The sequence below is a fragment of the Arachis hypogaea genome, chromosome 6 (assembly GCF_003086295.3).
Source record: "Arachis hypogaea cultivar Tifrunner chromosome 6, arahy.Tifrunner.gnm2.J5K5, whole genome shotgun sequence".
NCBI lineage: Eukaryota > Viridiplantae > Streptophyta > Magnoliopsida > Fabales > Fabaceae > Arachis > Arachis hypogaea.
In genome coordinates this window covers 68954706-68978674 of record NC_092041.1, presented here as the reverse complement: position 1 = coordinate 68978674, position 23969 = coordinate 68954706, and the positions used below count along the sequence as shown (strand labels likewise).

The following is a 23969-nucleotide window of genomic DNA, read 5'->3' as shown; positions in this document are numbered from 1 at the left end:
ACAAGGTTTAGACTTTCCGGATTCTCATGAATGCCGCCATCAATCCGGCTTATACCACGAAGATTCTGATTAAGGAATCTAAGAGATATTCATTCAATCTGATGTAGAATGGAGGTGGTTGTCAGGCACACGTTCATGGATTGAGGAAGGTGATGATTGTCACGGATCATCACCTTCTCCACAGTTAAGCGCGAATAAACATCTTAGATAAGAACAAGTGTGTTTGAATGGAAAGCAAAGGAATTGTATTAAATCATCGAGACGCTGCAGAGCTCCTCACCCCCAACAATGGAGTTTAGAGACTCATGCCGTCAAAAAGTATGTAATTCAGATCTGAAAATGTCATGAGGTCCAAGATAAGTTTCTAAAAGTTGTTTAAATAGTAAACTAGTAACCTAGGTTTACAGAAAATGAATAAACTAAGATAATTGGTGCAGAAATCCACTTCTGGGGCCCACTTGGTGTGTGCTGGGGCTGAGACTAAAGCTATCCCCGAGTAGAGGCCTTTCTTGGCGTTAAACTCCAGGTTATGACGTGTTTTGGGCGTTCAACTCCGGATCATGACGTTTTTCTGGCGTTTAACTCCAGACAGCAGCATGAACTTGGCGTTCAACGCCAAGTTACGTCGTCTATCTTCGCGCAAAGTATGGACTATTATATATTGCTGGAAAGCCCTGGATGTCTACTTTCCAACGCCGTTGAGAGCGCGCCAATTGGACTCCTGTAGCTCCAGAAAACCCATTTTGAGTGCAGGGAGGTCAGGATCCAACAGCATCAGCAGTCCTTTTTCAGCCTAACTCAGATTTTTGCTCAGCTCCCTCAATTTCAGCCAGAAAATACCTGAAATCACAGAAAAATACACACACTCATAGTAAAGTCTAGAAATATGATTTTTGCCTAAAAACTAATATTATTCTACCAAAAACTAACTGAAACATGCTAAAATCTACATGAAATTACTCCCAAAAAGCGTATAAAATATCCGCTCATCACTTGCTATTGCTGAGCCTATTTCTTCCACCATTATTAAAGCCTTGTTGAGGCTTTTGTTGATCCTTCCATGAGAAATTTGGATGATTTCTCCATGATGAATTATTGGTGTTTCCATAAGGTTCACCCATATAATTTACCTCTGCTATTGCAGGGTTCTCATGATCATAAGCTTCTTCTTCAGAAGATGCCTCTTTAGTACTGTTGGATGCATTTTGCCATCCATTTAGACTTTGAGAAATCATGTTGACTTGCTGAGTCAACATTTTATTCTGAGCCAATATGGCATTCAGAGCATCAATTTCAAGAACTCCCTTCCTTTGAGGCGTCCCATTATTAACGGAATTCCTCTCAGAAGTATGCATGAATTGGTTATTTGCAACCATGTCAATGTGTTCTTGAGATTCTCCAGGCATTTTCTTTAGGTGAATGGATCCACCTATAGAATGGTCCAGTGACATCTTAGAGAATTTAGATAGACCATAATAGAATATATCCAAAGTGGTCCATTCAGAAAGCATGTCAGAAGGACACCTTTTGATCATCTGCTTGTATCTTTCCCAAGCTTCATAGAGGGATTCACCATCTTTTTGTTTGAAGGTCTGAACATCCACTCTAAGCTTGCTCAGCTTTTGAGGAGGAAAGAACTTAGCCAAGAAGGCCAAGACCAGCTTATCCCAGGAGTCTAGGCTATCTTTAGGTTGTGAGTCCAACCATGTTCTAGCTGTGTTTCTCACAGTAAAAGGGAAGAGCATAAGCCTGTAAACTTCAGGATCTACTCCATTAGTCTTAACAGTCTCATAGATCTGTAAGAACTCAGTTAAAACTGGTAGGGATCTTCTGATGGAAGTCCATGGAACTTGCAGTTCTGTTGCATTAGAGTACCCAGTCGAGGTTTCAGCTCACTCCAATGGTAGAGATTGAGATGCTTCTTCCATCAAACTTGGAAGTAGGTGCAGTGTAATCACCAAGCATCCTCCTTGCATTATTATTTTCGGCTGCCATCTCCTTTTCTTTTTTCAAAAATTTCTGTAAGGTTGTCTCTGGATTGTTGTAATTTAGCTTCTCTTAGTTTCCTCTTTAGAGTCCTTTCAGGTTCAGGATCTGCTTCAACAAGAATATTATTGCCCTTGCTCCTGCTCATATGAAAAAGAAGGGAACAGAAAATAATAATAGGGATCTTCTTTTCCACAGTAGAGAGATTTCTTTATGTTAGTAGAAGAAAAAGGGAATAGAAGAAGGAAAATGTAAGAATCCAAACACAAGGGTGAAGATAGGTTCAGATTCTTGAGATGAAGAGAAGTGTTAGTAAATAAATAAATAAATAGAAGAAGATCAAAGGGAGGAGTTTTCAAAAATTAATTTTGAAAAATAAGTTAGTGATTTTAAAAAAGAATTTAAAACAATTAATTAATAAAAAAAAGAATTTTAAAAAGGGGTGAGGAATTTTTGAAAATTAGAGAAGGGAAAGTAGTTAGGTGGTTTTGAAAAAGATAAGAAAGAAACAAAAAGTCAATTAGTTAGTTGAAAAAGATTTAAAAATCATTTTTGAAAAGATAAGAATGTAAGAAGTTAGAAGGGATATTTTGAAATCAAATATTTGAAAAAGATATGATTTAAAAAGATATGATAAAAAGATATGATTAAAAAGATATGGTTGGAAAAGATTTAATTTTTAAAATTAAAATTAATTGCTTGACTAACAAGAAACTAAAATATATGATTCTAGAATTTAAAGATTGAACCTTTCTTAACAAGAAAGTAACAAACTTCAAATTTTTGAATCAATCACATTAATTGTTAGTGAAGTTTTTGAAAATCATGAATTAAAGATAAGAAAAAGATTTTAAAATTCAAATTAAAAATTTTTGAAAAATAGTAAGAAAAATGAAAAAGATTTGATTTTTGAAAAAGTTTTGAAAAGATAAGATTTTTAAAATTGAAAATTTGACTTGACTTAAAAGAAATAGCTAAGTTTTTTTTTATTTTTGACTAAGTTAACTCAAATTTTTGAAATTTTGAGAAAAATAAGCAAAAGATATTTTTTTATTTTTGAATTTTTAATGATGAGAGAGAAAAACATAAAAATGACCTAAAACATGAAAATTTTTTGGATCAAAACCTATGATGCATGCAAGAATACTATGAATGTCAAGATGAACACCAAGAACACTTTGAAGATCATGATGAACATCAAGAACATATTTTTGAAAAAAAAATTTGATGCAAAGAAAACATGCAAGACACCAAACTTAGAAATTTTTAATGTCGAGACACTATGAATGCAAAAATGCATATGAAAAACAACAAAAGACACAAAACAAGAAAATATCAAGATCAAACAAGAAGACTTATCAAGAACAACTTGAAGATTATGAAGAACACCATGCATGAATTTTCAAAAAATGCAACACTTTTAAAACATGCAATTGACATCAAACTTAAAAATTGACTCAAGACTCAAACAAGAAACACAAAATATTTTTGATTTTATGATTTTCTAATTTTTTTTGGATTTTTCGAAAATTAATCTTTAGAAAAACGAAATAAAGAAAAAAAATTTTTGAAAGATTTTTGAAAAATTTTTTAAATGAAAATTACCTAATCTGAGCAACAATATGAACCGTCAGTTGTCAAAACTCGAACAATCCCCAGCAACGGCGCCAAAAGCTTGGTGCACGAAATTGTGATCTCTAATAATGGCATTCAATTTGGTATGCGCATCTACTAACTCAGCACTTTCTTCACAACTTCGCACAACTAACTAGCAAGTGCACTGGGTCGTCCAAGTAATAAACCTTACGTGAGTAAGGGTCGATCCCACGGAGATTTTTGGTATGAAGCAAGCTATGGTCATCTTGCAAATCTCAGTTAGGCGAATAATAAATGGTTATGGATTTTTCGAATAATAATAATAATAAATAAACAGAAAATAAAGATAGAAATACTTATGTAAATCTTTGGTGAGAATTTCAGATAAGTGTTTGGAGATGCTTTGTCCCTGTTGGATCTCTGCTTTCCTACTGCCTTCCTTCAGTCCTTCTTACTCCTTTCCATGGCAAGTTGTATGTAGGGCATCACCGTTGTCAATGGCTACATCCCATCCTCTAAGTGAAAATGGTCCAAATGCTCTGTCACAGCATGGCGAATCATCTGTCGGTTCTCGATCATGTCGGAATAGAATCCATTGATTCTTTTGCGTTTGTCATCACGCCCAACAATCGCGAGTTTGAAGCTCGTCACAGTCATTCAATCCCTGAATCCTACTTAGAATACCACAGACAAGGTTTAGACTTTCCGGATTCTCATGAATGCCGCCATCAATTCTTGCTTTTACCACGAAGATTCTAATTAAGGAATCCAAGAGATATGCGCTCTGTCTAAGGTAGAACGGAGGTGGTTGTCAGTCACGCGTTCATAGGTGAGAATGATGATGAGTGTCACAGATCATCACATTCATCATGGTGAAGTGCAACGAATATCTTAGAACAGGAATAAATTGAATTGAATAGAAAATAGTAGTAATTACATTAAAACTCGAGGTACAGCAGAGCTCCACACCCTTAATCTTTGGTGTGTAAATACTCCACTGTTGAAAATACATAAGTGATAGTGGTCCAGGCATGGCCGAATGGCCAGCCCCCAAATGTGATCAAAGATGTAAAATCCAGATACCCCGATCCTAGAACAATAGTAAAAAGTTCTATTTATATTAATCTAGCTACTAGGGTTTACAGAAATAAGTAATTGATGCAGAAATCCACTTCTGAGGCCCACTTGGTGTGTGCTTGGGCTGAGCTTGAGCTTTACACGTGCAGAGGCTTCTTTTGGAGTTGAACACCAGGTTGTAACGTGTTTTTGGCGTTCAACTCTGGTTCGTGACGTGTTTCTGTTGTTTGACTCCAGAATGCAGCGTGGAACTGGCGTTGAGTGCCAGTTTGCGTCATCTAGTCACGAATAAGGTATGAACTATTATATCTTGCTGAAAAGCTCTCGATGTCTACTTTCCAACGCCGTTGTGAGTGCACCATTTGGAGTTTTGTAGCTCTAGTAAATCTATTTCGAGTGCTGGGAGGTCAGAATCCAACAGCATCAGTAGTCCTTTGTCAGCCTTTTATCAGAGTTTTGCTCAGGTCCCTCAATTTCAGCCAGAAATTACCTAAAATCACAGAAAAACATACAAACTCATAGTAAAGTTCAGAAATATAAATTTAGCATAAAAACTAATGAAAACATCCATAAAAGTAGCTAGATCCTACTAAAAACTACCTAAAAACAATGCCAAAAAGCGTATAAATTATCTGCTCATCAATGGTCTCCACAATGATCTAAAGATCTTCTGATATCAAAATACAATAGTAAAAGGTCCTATTTATAATGACTAGTAACCTAGGGTTTACAGAGATAAGTAAATGATGCAGAAATCCACTTTCGTGGCCCACTTGGTGTGTGCTTGGGCTGCGCGTTGAAGCTTTCATGTGTATAGGCTTTTCTTGGAGTTAAACACCAGCTCTGGTGCCAGTTTGGGCATTTAACTCCAGCTTTTATGCCAGTTATGGCGTTTAATGCTAGAAAAGGGTAGAAAGTTGGGGTTAAAACGCCATTTGCGTTATCAAAACTCGGGCAAAGTATGAACTATTATATATTGCTGGAAAGCCCAAGATTTTTACTTTCCAACGCAATTAAGAGCATGCCAATTGAGCTTCTATAGCTCCAGAAAATCCATTTCGAGTGCATGGAGGTCAGAATCCAACAGCATCTGCAGTCCTTTTTCAGCCTCTGAATAAGATTTTTGCTTAGGTCCCTCAATTTTAGCCAGAAAATACCTGAAATCACAGAAAAACACACAAACTCATAGTAAAGTCCAAAAATGTGATTTTTTCATAAAAAACTAATAATTATATACTAAAAACTAACTAAATCATACTAAAAACTATGTAAAAACAATGCCAAAAAGCGTATAAATTATCCGCTCATCAGAGTCGCAGTTGCCTTCTTTGCCTTTTTAAAGGCCTTCATAGCATCATTATTTTTAACCATCTCTAAAAATACGCAGCAAAGAAACCAAGTTATAAATCGAAAAAAAGGGATAAACTCAACAAAATAAAGCAACACAACAGATACAAAAGAAGTTTATCACTACCTAGCTCAGCTCGGAGAAGTGAAGGATCTCCTAGAAATTTCTTGGTATCGAGATAGGGAGGCTGCTCCTAGTTCTCTTCTAACACAGTTACAAGGGCTTGATCGACCTCATCCAACATCTCCCAGGAATATCTAGATACCACTACATTTTGTTGCCACTCCAAAGGAAAAGCAGGTTCATCATTCTCATCCAGAAAAAAGGGACGAGCTCCTTCAATAGCTCGGACCTTGAAAAAATAGTTCTTAAAATCGCGGAAGGATTCATCATACATGGAAAAAATCTATTTTCCTTGGGAATCTTGGAAGGAAACCCAGGCGGCCTTCTTCTTAACCACACCAGGCTTTGTCAGAACAAAGAGATAAAAGAAGAGGGATTAGGAAGGTTGGACACCCAATTTATGACACAGCAATTGGAAAATTTTTATAAAACCCCAGAAATTGGGATCGAGTTGGGACGGAGCCACGTTACAAGACCACAACAGGTTGGTCTCAAAGGGAGTAAAAGGAAGAGTAATGTTCATCTGACTAAAAAAGAAGTCGTACGCATAGAAAAAAGGGCGATCTTCAGCAGCCCGAGTGGAAAAACAAACTCTCTCTTCAGAAATAGGGGATACAAGCTCATAGTTCTTCTCATCACAACCATTACTACAAATCCTATGGAATTTCCTAAGTTGCTCACAAAATTCAAAGTCAACCAGCGAAATACATAAAAGAACCATAGAATCCACCCAGTCGGCCATGCCAGCAAGAACTTGGGAGGATGCCTCGACGATATTCTTATGGGAAGACATGGATCAACTATCCCTACAAAAAGGAAAAAGGGGGGTTACTAATCAAACAGCTCGGGCAAAGTGAGGAAGAACAACTCAGACAAAAATGGATACAAACTCAAAACTACAGCATACAGAATATCAAAAATAACAAAAAAGAAAACACCAGGTCACAACCCAAAGTCCTGGGGCATCCTTTGGAGGCAGTAACAGAGTAAGAACTAAAGCCTATGACCCGACGTCTCCCAGCAAGAGAATAACCTTCTTCTCAAAACAAGCGACACTCCGAAAAGAACTTTCACAAACCAAAAAAGCTATCAAAATCACCTTTCTACAAAGAGAACTATTATATATCAACATATGCCAAAAAAGCAACCTTTTTTCAGAATCAAGCAAACTCATCATTCCAAAAGCAACAAAACCGAAGATACAAGCAGAAACAGTAGCTACATGCAAAACCCTAAAAGTGTCAGCGTCAACTATCAAGAAATACGACAAGATTTGTACAAAAATGAAGAAACTCCCAGAGCACACATTATGGCAGCAATCAGATACAACAAAAACAGAGAAAAGATTCAAACTTTCCAATGCAAATGCAAGCAAGATCAAAGCTTTTCATGGCCAAATAGAACTTTAAAAGGAAAGAGCGTAAAAGAAGAAGAAAGAAAACCAACCTGTAGAGAAGAAGGAGATGATAAACTCATTGAAGGTTGAAAATAAGCAACCAAAATGAAGCCAGCAAAGATCGCCCTCTCAAGAAGAGAAAAACACAAGGGGGTAAAAAAGAAGAAGAGAAGTCTCAGGCAGGTCAAAACGAAATAGTAGAATAGAGAGAAAAGAGGAAGTTACAGCAAAACAAAGAGTAAGTGATTAAAAAATGAAAGCGGGAGGCAAAAGAAACAAAGCATTAAAGAAATTAATGAGGCATTAAAAACCCTCGCACGTTTCCAAGAGAAGGAACATTTGTTTCAAAATTAAAAGAAACAAATGAAACGCTCCGTATTCAAAGGGAAACTCTACAAAGAAGAAAAGCGACAATGCTCAAGCTCGGCTTCACTAGACAAGGATTAAAGTCCTAAAATTAAGGACTCGACCTCAAAAAGGAAGACCGTACTCGAGCAGGAGCACTATTCATACCCTGGGTCGAAGATGTCCCACCCAAGACGATCGACGACAAGCCAACCGACCTCTTCAGGTCTGAACTATCTGACCTCTTCTCCAAGAGCTCGACCAAATCACTAGGAGAGCCCAAAAAGGGCCCAAACAGAGGAACACGACCCAAATCCAAAGACAGCCCAAAGCCTATAGAGATAAGGGCGGTTCCCTTGAAGATAAGATGACTTCACTCAAAGATAAGATAAGATAACTATCTTATCTCCAGAAAGATCATTCCACACTATTATAAATACACTGGAGCATCCAGGTATAACTCATACTCTGATTATACTAAAAACCTGCTTAATACCCTTTCTAACTTAAGCATCGAAGTCCCTTGCAGGTACCACCACCCTCCGGTGATGAAGGATCAGCACCACCACCAAGTCCAACAAGTCAGACACGGCAGCTCTGGCCACCATCATCAAGTCGGACTCAACAGCATCGACTAGTACAGAAGATCTCGTTTGAGATTGACCTACAGTTTCAGGTAACCCACAGAACAAAAACTGCTTGTCCTTGGTCTCCTTTTGAAGTCTCTGAGGATATGGCATCTTAGGCTTGTACTCAGGAGCCTTTGGCAATGTAGGATAAGTGTCAAGAGAGTTTGGGAATGGGTTGTCCGCACGCTTTGGAAGGGCGTGCTCTACTTCTTCCTTCTTCTCCTCTGGAGCTTCTTTTTCAACTGACTCTTCATTGGTCTTGGTCTCAAATCCAGCTACTTTACCACTTCTCAGTTGAATAACCTTGCAATCTTTTTCAACTGGATCCTCATCAACTTGTGCTTCCATACTTGCCACTTGTCCACTTATCAAGGTGATAGCCTTGCATTCCTCTCTTGGATTTGGAATTGTGTTACCAGGAAGTCTATTAGTGGTCTTCTGATCAATTTCATTAACTTTTGTGGCTAATTAACCCATCTGAATCTCCAAGTTCTTGATTGATGCTCTGGTTTCCTGTCTAAAACTTGCCAATATTGCTTCCAAATCATTGTTCTACTGGGATGAGAAGTTGCTTGCTGATATGACTGAAATTGGTTGTTATTAAAATTACTCTGTTGAAAACCACCTTGAGAATTATGATTAAAATTTTGTGGCCTCTGAGATTGCTCTCTCCACCCAAAATTTAGGTGATTTTTCCATCCCTGATTGCATGTCTTAGAGTACGGATCATTATTGGGATTTCTAGGACCACTCCCAATGTAATTTACCTGTTCAGAAGAGGATTGAGCATAATCATAATTATCATTTTACATAAAATTGCCTGTCATGTCATAAGGGAACTCTTGAGGTGGATTTTGGGTGTTAATAGCTGAGACTTGCATGCTACCCATCTGTTGAGTGAGTAGACTTATTTGTTGAGACATAAGCTTGTTTTGAGCAAGAATAGCATTAAGAGTTTCTACTTCCATAACACCCTTCTTCTGAGGAGCCTCAGAGTTCACTGGATTCCTGTTAGATGAGTATAAATATTGGTTGCTAGCAACCAATTCAATAAGCTCAATAGTCTCCTATGGTGTCTTCTTCTTGTGCAGTGAACCACCAGCAGAATTATCTAAGCACATCTTGGACATTTCACCCAAACCTTCATAAAAGATATCTAGTTGGGTCCATTTGGAGCACATGTCCGGAGGGCATTGCCTAGTCAGTAGCTTGTATCTGTCCCAAGCTTCGTAAAGAGTTTCACCACCCATATGCCTGAAAGGCTGAACCTCCACCCTAAGCTTTGTCAGCTTCTTTGGAGCGAAAAATTTAGTAAGAAACTCAGTAACAACCTTGTCCCAAGTATCCAGACACTCCTTAGGTTGGGAATCTAGCCATAGCTTTGCTTTATCCCTCAGAGAAATGGGAAGAGCATGAGTTTGTACACCTCTGGGTTCACTCCATTTGTCTTCATGGTATCACAAATCTGCAGAAAACTAGAGATAAATTGACTTGGGTCTTCGTGGGGAAGACCATGATACTGGCAGTTTTGTTGCACCAGGGTGACCAGTTGTGGCTTCAACTCAAAGTTGTTCGTAGCTATAGGAGGCACCACAATGCTTTTTCCATAAAGATCCACAGTAGGGGCAGAGTAAGAGCTGAGTACTCTCCTTTGTTGCTCATTCCCATTCGGATTTGCCACATTGGCATTATCAACATTGTTAGGTTCCATAGTGGATTCTGCAGCCTTGTAAAGTCTTGCTTGTTATAAACGCCGCCTCAAAGTTCTTTCAAGTTCAGGATCAAAGTCTAAGAGATGTTCTATGTCTCTATTCCTGCACATAAACAAACAGAAGACAAGAAAAGATGGAACTCTCTACGTCAGAGTGCAGAGAATTCCACGTGAGGTAACCTGAACTAAGAAACACCAAACGTAATTTCAGAAATTAATAAAAATTTTAGTGCTATTAGAATAATTTTATTTTTTCGAAAATACTTTAACAAAATTTAAAAAAATTAAAACTAAAATGCCTAATCTAAACAATCAAACAACTAATAGTTGTTAATCACTATCAATCTCCGGCAACGGCACCAAAAACTTGGTGCGTGGATTTACAACCACAAAATAACGGGCAAGTGCACCGGGTCGTACCAAGTAATACCTCAGGTGAGTGAGGGTCGATCCCACGAGGATTGATGGACTAAGCAACAATGGTTGGTTAAACTACTTAGTTAGGCAAATAGAAAATAATGTTTGAGAGCTTAATTACATTAAATAGTAATTAAGAATATCAGAAAGCAAGCAATAAATAGGTTGTGAAATATGTATGGGGAAACAGTTAAGGCTTCAGAGATATCTATTTTCTAGATTGACTTTTCTTATTAATATATTTTAATCATGCAAGATTTAATTCATGGCAAACTATATGTGACTAGACCCAATTTCCTTAGACCTTCCTAGTCTCCTCTAAAATTCATTAACTACCAATTCCTTGGTCAATTAATTCCAATTAGAGGGTGATGATCAAATTCCAGTTTATATGCCACAAAAATTCTAATTATCCAAAAATAAGAGGATTATATGTCACGTATCCCATTAAACCCAGATAATTAGAATTTAGGAGAAATTGTTTTCAAGCTGTTGTTCAAGTAAAGAGCTTTTCCAAGTAATACAAGAACTCAATTAGAATATGGGTCATACTTCCGTTCCACCCAAATTCATAAAACAAAGAACGAAAACAATTCTTGAAATATAAATCAAAACATGAATTAAAATAGAAAAATAATAGTATCAATCCATACAATAGACAGAGCTCCTAACCTAAAAAGTGGAGGTTTAGTTGCTCATGATTCAGAGAAGAAAACTAGGATTGTAAATTGGGCTGAGGTGGAATGAAAAGTTAACTAATGTTGGGATCCCCGGAATCCCCCCTACTAGAAGAAAAGTTTCTCCTTTTTATAATTAATCCTAATTAATTTAAAAGTCTATTTTCTAAAATTAAAATAAGAGCTTTTCCTATTTTAAAATCAAATTTGAATTTAAATCAGAATTAATTAAATAATCCGCGCCATGTAACGTGGGGACCACTTGGCTTCACTGGATTTGTGCCTAACTTGGCAGAGAGTTGCGCCTTACTTGAGTGCCAAAATGGGGCCTAGAAATCGCCCCCAGCGTTTTTTGTGTTTTCTGCACGTGGCGCATGTCATGCGTACGCGTCAGTCACGCATACGCGTCGATGGTCTTCTTCGCGTGTCACGCGTACGCGTCAGGTACGTGCACGCGTTACTACACAAATCTCCAAATCACGTGCACGTGTCAGGTAAGCGCATGTGTCGCTCCTCGCTGGTCATCTTTAATTCTTGTGCTCCAAATCCAGCCAAATGTTACCTAAAATAAACATAATTGCACGAGACTCAAAGTAGCATCCATAGTGACTAAAAAATAATTAATTCTTGATTAAACTCAACAATTTAAATACAAATTCACTAGGAAAAGATAGGAAAGATGCTCACACATCACGTTACTTTTTATAATTTCTTGCATTAATTTTTGACTTTGTCGCTTCACCTTGCCGACCTTTCCTTGGTCGGGTGATGATTTTTGTGTTTTGAGCGTGAATTAATGCGTCTTGGTAGGAAACTTTTTAGGGAATCTTTAAATTTTATTCAAGTAGTAAAATGAAAAATATAAATAAGAGTATGTACATATGGCTGCTTACCCCATTAGTTGGGCATCTTTTAGGTCTTGGCCTAGTGCCTCATTAAAAAACCCTTTAGAGAAAAAGAGCGTGCCTTGGCCTGAGACCTTTTTTGTAGCTGTAGTACCTCCTTAGGTTACAGGCATGCTATGACCTCGGGAGCTCCCACGCATGGAGGTCGGCCACCCTATAGTAACCTTTTCCTAGTACTTCTGCGACTCGGTATGACCCTTTCCAGTTGACTGCTAGCTTCCCTTCTCCTGACCGTTCTGCTCCGATATCATTTCGGATTAGGATGAGGTCGTCAGTAGCGAAGCTTCGCTGGATTACTTTCTGGTTATACCTTGAAGCCATTCGATGCTTTAGTGCTTCCTTTCTGATCCATACTCTTTTCTGAACCTCTGGAAGTAGACCAAGCTCTGCCCTTTGTGCTTGGGAGTTGGTCTCCTCATTATAGAGGATTGCCCTAGGAAATCTTTCTTCTACCTCTACGGGGATCATTGCCTCCATTCCATAAGTGAGTCAAAAGGGTGATTCCCCAGTGGTGGAGTATGGTGTTGTCCGGTATGCCCATAGGACTTGCGGGAGCTCTTCAGTCCAAGCTCTTTTTGCATCCTGTAGTCTCCGTTTTAACTTGGCCAATATGACTTTGTTGGCGGCTTCCGCCTGTCCGTTGGTTTATGGGTGTTCCATGGAGGTGAACTGATGCTTGATTTTTGGATCTGCTACCAAGTTCATAAAGCCTGTGTCGGTGAACTGAGTGCCATTATCCGTGGTGATGGAGCATGGGACCCCAAACCTTGTAACAATGTTTCTGTATAGAAATTTCTGACTTCTTTGGGCGATGGCAGCGACGGAGGCCAATGGCTCTGCCTCGATCCACTTTATGAAGTAATTTAATCCTACAATGAGGAATTTAACTTGTCCTGATCCCTAGGGGAATGGTCCAAGGAGGTCAAGCCCCCACTTTGCGAATGGCCAAGGTGAAGTAATGCAAATGAGCTCTTCGGGTAGGGCAATATGAAAGTTGGTGTGCTTCTGGCATGAGGGGCATGTTTTGACTAACTCTGTTGCTTCCATTTGCAAGGTCGGCCAGGCCAACTCGGAGTACCTTTTTGGAAAGAGCTCGTGCCCCAAGGTGGTTGCCGCACATGCTTCCATGGACTTCTTCAAGGACTTCCCTTATAGCGGAGGTCGGGATGCATTTTAGGAAGGGTGTTGAGATCCCTCTCTTATATAGGACGTCGTGCACTATGGTGTAGTACTGTGCTTCTCGTACTAGCCTTTTTGCCTTCTTTTTATCTGCGGAGAGTGTTTCGGACTTAAGGTAGCTGATTTTGGGAGTCATCCACCCTTGGTCCTGGTCTGATATGCTTAGGACCTTCCCTTATTCCGAGGTTGAAGGGTTTTTTAGTGTTTCTTGGATTAGGCTTTTATTGTTCTCCCCTGGTTTAGTGCTACCTAGTTTTGAAAGTGCATCAGCTCGGGTGTTTTGTTCCCGGGGTATATGTCGGATCTCGTATCCTATGAATTTTCCGAGCTGTTCTCTGGAAAAGAAAAGTGTTCAATCTAGTTATCCTCTAATTTAATTGTTGTCAATACAAAACCAATCCCTGGCAACGGCGCCATAAACTCGATACATCAAAAACTTGTCTCTCAACAAATTTCCTTACCAGCAAGTACACTGGATTATTGTCAAGTAAAAACTCACAATAGAATGAGGTTAAATCCCATAGGGATTGGTTGGTTGATCAATGTTTATTGGAGAATTGTTCTAGTTGAGTGAAATCAGAAGTTGAATTGATGTTGCAGAATGTGAATTGGCGGGAAACTTAAATTGCAAGAAATTAAATGACAAAAGCTTAAATTGCAAGAAATTAAATGACAGAAGCTTAAATTGCAAGAAATTAAATGGGAATGGGGATTAAGCTTGAAATTAAAGAGCGGAATTAAAAGAATGGGTAAGATCAGAGAAGGGGAAGCTCATTGGGGTCAGGAGATGTGATGATCCTCCGAATCAAGTTCGTTTTCATCCCTTCCTCGATCAATGCATTCATTGATCTCCTTGGCAATCTAATCTCTCTAAGCATGAACAATTGCCTAATTCCTGAATTTAAGTGCTCATGGAAAGAGATGAAGTATAGACACTGACTATACCACACATATTCATAGATCAAAGTGTTGGTAAAATTACATGTCACGATATCCATCCAAACCCCAATCTAATCCAATGTGAGAAAGCATTTATAGCATGATCTCCTTATTCCTCTTCCAAGGTTCAGAGGGGATCCAATTATGAATAGCTTCTTTTCCAAGATAACTATCCAATTGGGTGAAGACCGAAAGCTTTCTAGCAAAATCAAGAGAAAAGAAAGAAGAAGAAGAATGAAAATTAATATTGATCCATTGAATTACACAGAGCTCCCTAACCCAATGAAAGGGGTTTAGTTGTTCATAGCTCAATTCAATTCTATAACAAAAGAAAAGTGCAGAAAAAAATAAAGAAAGTACAAAGGAAACTAAAAGAAAAGTGTAGGAAATGAAAATCAAGGAAATGAACTCCCAAAGCCCCCTTCAGGGCCTCCCAGAGAGCTCAACTCAGACATCCCTTTTTATCTTCAAACATTCTTCAATTTATAGCCTTCTTTTCATCTTTAATTTGGGTCTTCAGTGTACTTGGATTTTGGCCTTGGCCTTGATTGAAGCAATGAGGAGTCACTCTAGCTGTCCTTGATCATGGCTAAGCGTTCATAACTTGCAGCGTGCCATTTTGTAACTGAAATTGGCCTTGACGTTGGTGGTAACATTTGTGTGAAAATGTGAGCCCAAATGTTGCATAAAAAAATTGGTTCTTGTTGCTGTCATCAACGTTTGACTCAACGTTAGAGTGCCAACGTTCGCCTATCCACGCGTATGAATACACCATGCTTACACGTGCATTGCCATTTTTCCATTCCACGCATACGCATCATAGACGCGTGCGCATCGATTTAACTTTCCTAACTCCAATTTCTGGGCTGCTCGTCACGCATGTTGGAGGCAACGTTTGAGTCAACGTTGGACCTCCAACGTTCATTCAGTCATGCGTACGCGTGACCTATGCGTACACGTCGATGGTGAATTTGCCATTCTACCCGTGCGCGCAGTTCATGCATATACATGTTTTACATATCCATGCGTACGCATCATGGACGCATACGTGTCGCCTAAAATTTTCTCAGCTCTAGAATTGAACATTTTCGAAGACGTTAGGGGTAACGTTGGTTTACCAACGTTTCCTCCAACATTGGCACCCATGTCTTCTTCTTCCAGAACGTTGCCTTCAACTTTGATGGGCCAATGTTGGCTCCAACATTGGACTCTCTTTCTCTTCTTCCTTGCGCTTTCTCTGCTTCTTTTTACCTATCATCAATCAAACAAACTCAGTAGAGCCTTGGCATAATTACAAAATTTTGAATCATTCATAACATCACTAAATCTTGCAAAAATCTTATAAAAATGCATAAAATTAACAATGTTTGGTTGAATCAAGACAAGCATGAATTTCTCATCCAAATTCTTACTTATTGGCTACAAAATGCATGAAATTACTCTAAAACAAACCAAAAATGGCTTGTGAAACTAGCCAAGATGCCCTAGCATCACTTGTCTAGATATTTTTTCATGGTGGGATCCTTTGCATGGTAGCTTCCTTCTATTTGTGAGGTGACTACTTGTGAATCACTAAAGATGGTAAGCTTTTGGGCTCTGATTTCTCTAGCCAGCTTCAAACCAGTTAGTAGGGCTTCATACTCGGCCTGATTATTTAAGGCGGAAAACTCGAACCTTAAGGAGAGTTCGAGTTAGATTCCCTGGTCACCTTCTAGGATAACGCCCGCTCCATTTCCGGCTCTGTTTGATGAGCCATCAACATATAGGTGCTAGTTAATAGGGATTCTTGGGGTGTCAGTGTACTCTGCGACGAAGTCAGCCAAGTATTGGGACTTGATGGCTGTCCGAGATTCGTATTTAAGGTCGAGTTCGAACAACTCGACCGTCCATTGTAGTATTCTTCCAGCTAAGTCAGTTTTCTACAGGATACCTTTAACGAGTTGGTTGGCCTATATTCTGATGGTGTGCATTTGAAAGTACGGTCGAAGTTGTCGGAGAGTAAGTATGAGGGTGTAAGTGAACTTTTCTATCTTTTGATAATTTAGTTCCTCCCCTTGCAAAGCTTTACTAATGAAGTAGACGGGTTGTTGTCCATTTTCATCTTCTCTGACTAGGGATAAAGTTATTGCCCGACTTCCCAGAGCAGGGTATAGGATCAGTGCTTCTCCTTGTCGAGATCGGGTCAAGATAGGTGGTTGCCCCAGGAATGTTTTGAAGTCTTAGAAGGCTTGTTCATATTCTGGGGTCCATTCGAACCTCTTTCCTTTCCTTAGAGTTGCATAGAAGGGGAGGGATCTTATGGCCGATCCGGCTAGGAACCTAGATAGGGCCGTTAGCCTTCTGTTTAGCTGATGTACCTCCTTAACGCAGGTATGGATCATTTGGGCAAGCTTTGTTGAGATCGGTGTAGTCGACACACATTCGCCACTTTCTATTTGGCTTGTTGACCAATACTACATTGGCCAACCACAGTGGGTATTTGACCTCGCTTATAAACCTTGACTCTAGTAAGGCTTGTACTTGCTCCTCCACGACTTGTGATCTCTTTGGACCAAGCTTTCTGTGCTTCTATTGTACTGGCCGAGATCTAGGGTACTAATGTGCTATAAACTTGATAGCTACGATTTTAGGAAATTGCACAATCGGCAAAAATTCCTTCCGGCAAGTGCACCGGTTATCGTCAAGTAAAAACTCACAATAGAGTGAGGTCGAATCCCACAAGGATTGGTTGAGTGAGCAATTCGGATTAGAAGTATGTTCTAGTTGAGCGGAATCAAGATTTAGATGAGAATTGCGGAATGTAAAATTGCATGAATTAAAGAGCGAGAAGCTAAATTGCTGAAATTAAAGGGATCGGGGTGATTGCATGAATTTAAATTGCAGAATGTAAAGAGAAATTGTAGATCAGAAATGGGGAGTTCATTGGGTGTTAGGAGATACTGAGATCTCCGAATCAAAACATTTTATCTCTTCCTCAACCAATGCATTCATTGAATTTTGCTTGGCAATCTTATATGATTGGATCCCAATCCCTTGGCTCACCAATTCTCTCTAAAAACAAACAAATTTCCAATCCCTTGGTTTAAATGTTCATAAGAAGAGATGATGCTCGATCACTGATTATACCACACAGTTTCATGAACAACAATTTGGTAGGATTACATGTCACAATATCCATCCAAACCCCAATCCAATTCACTGTGAGAAAGCTTCTCTAGCATGAATCCTCCATTCCTTTCCCAAGGTTCCGAAGGATTCCAATTATGGGTAGTTTCTTTCCCAAGACAACTACCCAATGGAATTAGATTCGAGAAGCTTTCTAACAAAATTCAAGAGAAAAGATTGAAGAAGAAGATAAAACTATTATTGATTCATTGAATTACAATAGAGCTTCCTAACCCAATGAAAGGGGTTTAGTGAGTCATAGCTCTGAATTCAAAACTAGAAAAATTGATGAAAAGTTCTCCAGTGTCCAAAAAGTGTCAACTATCTTAAATTCTATCCTATTTATACACTTTCTAAATTGAGCTTCTGTTGTGTTTCTTGGGCTTTGAGGCTTTTCCTTGATTTCCTTTTTGCTTTGGGTTTATGATCCATAATCCTGATGAGGCTGTTGATCCAATTCTGTAACATTCATTGAGCCAACTTAGTGATAATCAAGTAATGACACATGACTCAACAAATTGAAATTCCAAACTCATCAATTCTTTAGGCCCAATCCCATAAACCATGATATTCCATTGGGTTTCATACCAGAGTATGTTTAAGTTAATGTTTGTGCTCACATACTTAACTTAAACTGCAATATCTTTGGCCCAGAAACCCTTTCACTAAGTGGCGTTTAAGTTGCAGTTTAAGCTTAAACTGCAACTTAAACGTTGGACACTCATGGAGGTGATATAATTCAAGGACGTTTAAGCTTCAGTTTAAGGTTAAACTGAAGCTTAAACGTGGAAATGGAAGAAGGCAATCCTGGAGGGTAAATAATCGAACACGTTTAAGCTTCAGTTTAAGGTTAAACTGAAGCTTAAACGTGGAAATGAAGATTGCGACCCTGGAGGAGAAATGCTGGTTGAACACGTTTAAGCTCCAGTTTAAGGTTAAACTGGAGCTTAAACGTGGAATGCTTCCTGGAGGGTGAGATGTCGAACACGTTTAAGCTCCAGTTTAACCTTAAACTGGAGCTTAAACGTGGGAATGAAGGAAGCAACCCAGGATGAGAAATGTCGAACACGTTTAAGCTCCAGTTTAACCTTAAACTGGAGCTTAAACGTGGAAATGAGAAAGCACACCCTGGAGTGGAAAAAACGCCGAACACGTTTAAGCTCCAGTTTAAGGTTAAACTGGAGCTTAAACGTGGAAATGGTTCCCTGGTGCATTTCCCATTTTGGCGTTTAACTTCCAGTTTAAGGTTAAACTGGAGGTTAAACGCCAGTTGTAGCTCTTCTCAGCCTTCATGATTCTGGCGTTTAAGTTCCAGTTTAAGCTTAAACTGGAGCTTAAACGCCACTTCCCAGCATTATATGGTTTGGTAGTTTAAGTTCCAGTTTAAGCTTAAACTGGAACTTAAACTCCACATGTGATATTCAAGCTTCCTTTAGTGATTTTGTTGCTTCCTTGCCTAGCCTCTTCTTCCCTGAAATCATCCAAACAACTGCATCAAAGTCTTGCAAAATTTCATGAGAAATCTTCCATTCATAGCATTCAAGTAATATAACTAGAAACTCATGGAATTTGCATCAAAATCATACTGTTTGGATGATTCATTGCTTTGTTGTTCATTTAACCATTCTTGGTTACTTTAAGCTCAAGAAAATGCATAAAACAACTAAAACTAACAGAAAAATGCTAGTGAAACTAGCCTAAGATGCCTTGGCATCACAACACCAAACTTAATACTTGCTTGTCCCTAAGCAAGTCCTGAGTGATTTGAGAAGAAAGTATGAAACACAAAGCAATTACATTGGCTATATTAGCAAGCATTTGAACTTCATCAGAAGGGTTTTATGCAGAAAGTTGCAGCATCACTTTTTCATTCTTATCAGGTAGGATTATCACTTTTTCATTGCATCCATCAAACACTGCTATGGCCTCTTGTTATTCTTATGTCCTTGGCACTTTTTCCTTTCTTTGTTTTTCTTTTTCTTAGAGCTCCTTTGCTCCTTGTTTGCTCAGTGTCATGTGTTGCACAAGCCTTTGGCATTTTCTTTTTTCTTTTCAGTGCACTACACATATCCACTACAGGCATTTTAGTTCACATTTCTTCTTGAGACATTGGTGCCCAGCACCTCTTTGTGTGACTAAATGTTTTGTATTTAGGTTGCTCTTGATAATGGACTTTTGGTTGATAATCCCGGGTTAGTTAACCCAAGTTACCAAGTGTTGAAACACTCCTCAGAACCTATTCATCCAAGCATATCCTTAATACATAAACACCACAGGCATTTGTCTCAGAAGTTCAAACCATTGGTGCCTAGCTTATTTTCTCATTTTTTTTTTGCTTTTTGGTTGCCCCCTTTTTCAGTGGCTTTTTCTTCTTCTTTTTCTTTCTTTTTCATGGCCAAAGACATTTATTCATCAAGATCTATAGACAGTATTCAACTTCTACACAAAAATGATAATTCTACACTCAATTTTCAGTGATCTGACTAAACAATCAAGCATGCATACCACCACTTAATTTTACTTGATTTGTCACTAATTGAGCCAAGTTACTTTTGTTCAAACTTTTCTTTTATTTTTGAAAACAGAACAAGCATGGCAAGCATTTGTTTAAGAAGGTGAAGTTATATCCAAACATCTAGGTATTCACTTTATTCAAAGCAGTAAACAGACAAACATACTGAAAACCTCACATTCCAGAAAGATTCAACAATTACGGTTTAAACCAGAACAAGCATGCTTTTGTTTGCCTTTTAAAGAAGGGTCAAGAAACAATACCACCTTGTGAAATTTCTTGTTTTCTCTTTGTTGCCAGGAAACAATTTGATTTCTCCTTCTTCTCCTAGTTGTTGCTTCATGTTCTTTCTAAGATCCTTGTTTCCTTTCCTGCAAAGAGTGATGAAGTTGCTTGCTTCTCAAGCACTTGAGTGGTTAGCTCAATTATGTATGGGCAAGTGTCTGAGTCTTAAGTTGGTGTGTGAACACCAAACTTAGTCTCCTACTTACTCCTCTGCTCTTTGAATTCTTGAATTTTCCTTGGAATGAAGTTGCTGCTAACGATTTTAAGCATTTCTATGATTGCTTAGAATGGTTGTTCCTTTCATATAATTCAAAGGTTGTTGTGTGCAGTTGATTTGTATGGTGGAACACCAAACTTAGAGTCACACATTCCCCTTTGAATTATTGATCCACGAATTCATTGTTTGGTGTGAAACACCAAACTTAATTCTTTGCAATGCACAGAAACTACTTCACCTTTTTATTGAAACAAATAAAAGAAACAGCAAAAGAGTATTACCTCAGGTTGGGTTGCCTCCCAACAAGCGCTTCTTTAACGTCACTAGCTTGACGGTTGTCTTCCTCAGTTGAGGTGATATTTAACCTTTTCCTTTTCCTCCACATCTCCCAGGTAGTGTTTAAGTCTTTGACCATTCACAGTGAAGGTTCGTTGTGACTTTTCTTCCATGATTTCTACTTGTCCATATTGGGAGACCTTGGTGACAAGGAATGGTCCAGACCACCTTGATTTTAGCTTCCCTAGAAATAGCTTCAGCCTAGAATTGTAGAGCAATACTTTTTGTCCCTCTTCAAATTTCCTTGGGGCTATGTTGCTGTCATGCTTCTTCTTTGCTCTTTCTTTGTAAATTTTGGCATTCTCATAAGCTTCAGCTCTGAATTCTTCCAACTCTTGAATTTGCAAAATCCTTCTTTCTCCAGCAGCCTTGCTATCCAAGTTCAAGAGTTTCAAAGCCCAAAATGCTTTGTGCTCTAACTCTAGTGGCAAATGGTAAGCTTTTCCATATACTAGTTGGTAAGGAGACATTCCAATTGGTGTTTTGAAAGCTGTCCTATATGCCCAAAGAGCATCATCTAGCTTAATCGACCAGTCCTTCCTTGAAGTTCCCACAGTCTTTTCCAGGATTCTTTTGAGTTCCCTATTAGATATTTCTGCTTGCCCACTTGTCTGTGGATGGTATGGTGTGGCTACCTTGTGTTTGACTCCATATTTTAGAAGCAATGCCTCTAATGGTTTGTTGCAGAAGTGGCTTCCTCCATCACTGATGATTGCTCTTGGAACCCCAAAACGGCAAAAAATGTGTTTTTCTGAGGAAGTTCATGACTACCTTATTATCATTGGTTGGAGTTGCTATTGCTTCAACCCATTTGGAGACATAGTCTACTGCCACAAGAATGTAATTATTTGAGTATGAGGTGGGAAAGGGTCCCATGAAATCTATCCCCCATACATCAAACAATTCAAGTTCCAGAATGAATTATTATGGCATTTCATTTCTTCTTGGCAGGTTCCCCGCTTTCTGGCATTCATGGCAGTGCTTCACTAGTTCCTTTGCATCTTTAAAGATAGTGGGCCAATAAAAACCACACTGCAACACCTTGGCTGCTGTTCTCTCTCCTACAAAATGTCCTCCATAAGTGGAGCCATGGCAGTCCCATAAGACTTCCCTTCCTTCTTCCTCTGATATGCATCTTCTGAGTATGCCATCCGAACATTTTTTGAACAAGTATGGTTCGTCCCAGATGAAGTATTTGGCATCATTTACTAATTTCTTCTTTTGATGCTTGTTAAATTCCAACGGCAAACTCCCAGTGGCCTTGAAGTTTGCTATGTCTGCAAACCAGGGTGCTTTGTGAATTACCATGAGTTGTTCATCAGGGAAGCACTCATTTATATGTGTGCTTTGTGTGCTTCCTTCTTCACATGGTATCCTTGATAAATGGTCTGCCACCTTGTTCTCTACACCCTTCTTGTCTTTGATTTCAATGTCAAATTCCTGCAACAGAAGAACCCATCTAATAAGTCTTGGTTTGGATTCTTGTTTAGCAAGTAAGTATTTTAAAGCTGAGTGATCAGTGAAGATAATGACTTTAGACCCAATGAGATAGGATCTAAATTTGTCAAATGCAAAGACTATTGCCAAGAGTTCTTTTTCAGTGGTTGTGTAATTCCTTTGGTTATCATTCAAGACTTTATTGGCATAATAAATCACATGTACCAAATTGTCTTTCCTTTGTCCTAACACTGCCCCAATAGCAAGGTCTGATGCATCACACATCAGTTCAAAGGGTAAGTTCCAATCAGGTGGGGCAATGATAGGTGCAGAGGAAAGTTTTTGCTTCAAAAGTTCATAGGCTAGCATGCAATTTTTATCAAATACAAAGGGCGTATCAGAGACAAGCAAGTTACTCAAAGGTTTGGCTATCTTAGAAAAGTCTCTAATAAACCTTCTGTAAAAGCCAGCGTGTCCCAAAAAACTCCTAACTGCCTTGACATTACTTGGTGGAGGTAGTTTTTCAATGAGTTCCACCTTAGCTCTGTCCACCTCAATGCCTCTATTTGAGATTTTGTGGCCAAGGACTATTCCTTCTGTGACCATGAAATGACACTTTTCCCAGTTTAATACTAGGTTGGTCTCTTGGCATCTCTTAAGCACCAAGGCAAGGTGGTGTAGGCAGCTAGGAAAAGAATCTCCAAACACAGAAAAATCATGCATGAAAACTTCATTAAACCTTTCGATCATGTCCGAAAAGATGGACAGCATGCACCTTTGGAAAGTGGCAGGTGCATTGCACAATCCAAAGGGCATGCGTCTATAAGCAAAAACTCCATATGGACAAACAAATGATGTTTTCTCTTGATCTCTTGGATCAACTACTATCTGATTATAGCCTGAGTATCCATCCAGAAAGCAATAGTAAGCATGTCCTGCAAGCCTTTCAAGCATCTGATCAATGAATGGGAGTGGAAAATGATCTTTTCTGGTGGCTTCATTTAGCTTCCTGTAGTCTATGCACATCCTCCACCCAGTGACAGTTCTTGTGGGTATAAGTTTGTTCCTCTCATTTGGCACCACAGTTATGCCACCTTTCTTGGGAACTACATGGATGGGACTAACCCATGGGCTATCAGAAATGGGGTAGATTACCCCTGCCTGCCATAACTTCATGACCTCCTTTTGTACCACTTCTTTCATGACGGGATTCAATCTTCTCTGAGCTTGAATGGAGGGTCTAGCATCCTCTTCTAACAAGATTTTATGCATGCATATGGATGAACTTATCCCCTTCAAATCAGCTAGGGTCCATCCAATGGCATCTTGATGAGTTTGTAGCACCTTGATCAATTCTTCTTCCTGTTCTTGGCTCAGGGCAGAGCTAATGATAACAGGATGGCTCTCATCACTACCCAAATATGCATACTTGAGATTAGGGGGCAATGCTTTGAGCTCAGGTTTTGGTGCTTCCTTCTCTTCTTTCACTCTCTCTGGCATGTTTGGCATGGTTGTTTCAGCAGCCTTGATGTCACTAACTTCAATATCCTTGGTGAACTCCTCCTCTACCACTTCCTTTGTTGTTTCCTCAAAGGTTTCTTGTATTGCAATGTCCACTACATCCACCCTCATGCACTCCTTTAGTGATTCTGATGGATAGCTCATTGCCTTGAATACATTAAACACCAA

The 23969-nt window shown here is 39.0% G+C and overlaps 1 non-coding gene across 1 annotated transcript; it reads left to right on the top strand.

The window, feature by feature from the left end:
• The first annotated feature begins 1505 nt into the window (after positions 1-1505).
• Positions 1506-1613, top strand: LOC112700068 (small nucleolar RNA R71). The gene has a single exon (XR_003152991.1). It is a non-coding gene; the product is annotated as a small nucleolar RNA R71 (small nucleolar RNA).
• Positions 1614-23969: the final 22356 nt, after the last annotated feature.